The sequence below is a fragment of the Malurus melanocephalus genome, unplaced genomic scaffold (genome assembly GCF_030028575.1).
Source record: "Malurus melanocephalus ecotype Western Australia unplaced genomic scaffold, MMel_1.1 scaffold_2133, whole genome shotgun sequence".
In the NCBI taxonomy this organism is placed as follows: Eukaryota; Metazoa; Chordata; class Aves; order Passeriformes; family Maluridae; genus Malurus; species Malurus melanocephalus.
This window is the reverse complement of record NW_026625365.1, coordinates 8,388-9,128: the sequence shown is the minus strand read 5'-3', so window position 1 is coordinate 9,128 and position 741 is coordinate 8,388.

Below are 741 nucleotides of genomic sequence, written 5' to 3'. Positions count from 1 at the left end.
TTAATAATTTGAAAATAATAATAAATAATAAACAACAGAAATGTAATAAATGAGAAATAATAATGAATAATAAAGAATAATAAATATAAGGAAACAATAATAGCCAATCGTAATTAATGATAAATAACAAAGAATAAAGGATAAAGGACAAGGAATAAATAGGAAATAATGGCCATAAAGCTGCACCCTATAGATAAAAGAGAAATTTCTGGGGGGAAATTCACCCTATGGGGGGAGATACACCCTATAGAGGGGAAATTCACCCTATAGAGCAGAAAGGGACCCTATAGAGGGGAAAGGGACCCTATAGAGGGGAAATTCACCCCATAGAGGGGAAAGGGACCCTATAAATGAGAGATACACCCTATGAATAACAAATGCACCTTATAGATGAGAGCTGTCCCTATATCGGGGAGCTGCCCCTATATCTGAGCTGTCCCTGTATCCGAGAGCTGCTCCTATATCTGAGCTGTCCGTATATGAACTGTCCCTATACCCCAGAGCTGTCCCTGTATCTGAGAGCTGCCCTACACCATTTCCTATAACGACCCCAAAACCCTCAAACCCTACAGCCCACCCCATTTCCTGCAAGCAGGGCGCACCTCAAACCCTCCTCTTTCTATGGGGGACCTTAAACTCTGTGAGACCCCAGCAGCAACACCCCAACTCCTCTTCCTATAGGGGAAGCACCCTAAAGGCAGCCCCAAACCCACCCCAAACACCCTCACATCCCATAGGTCT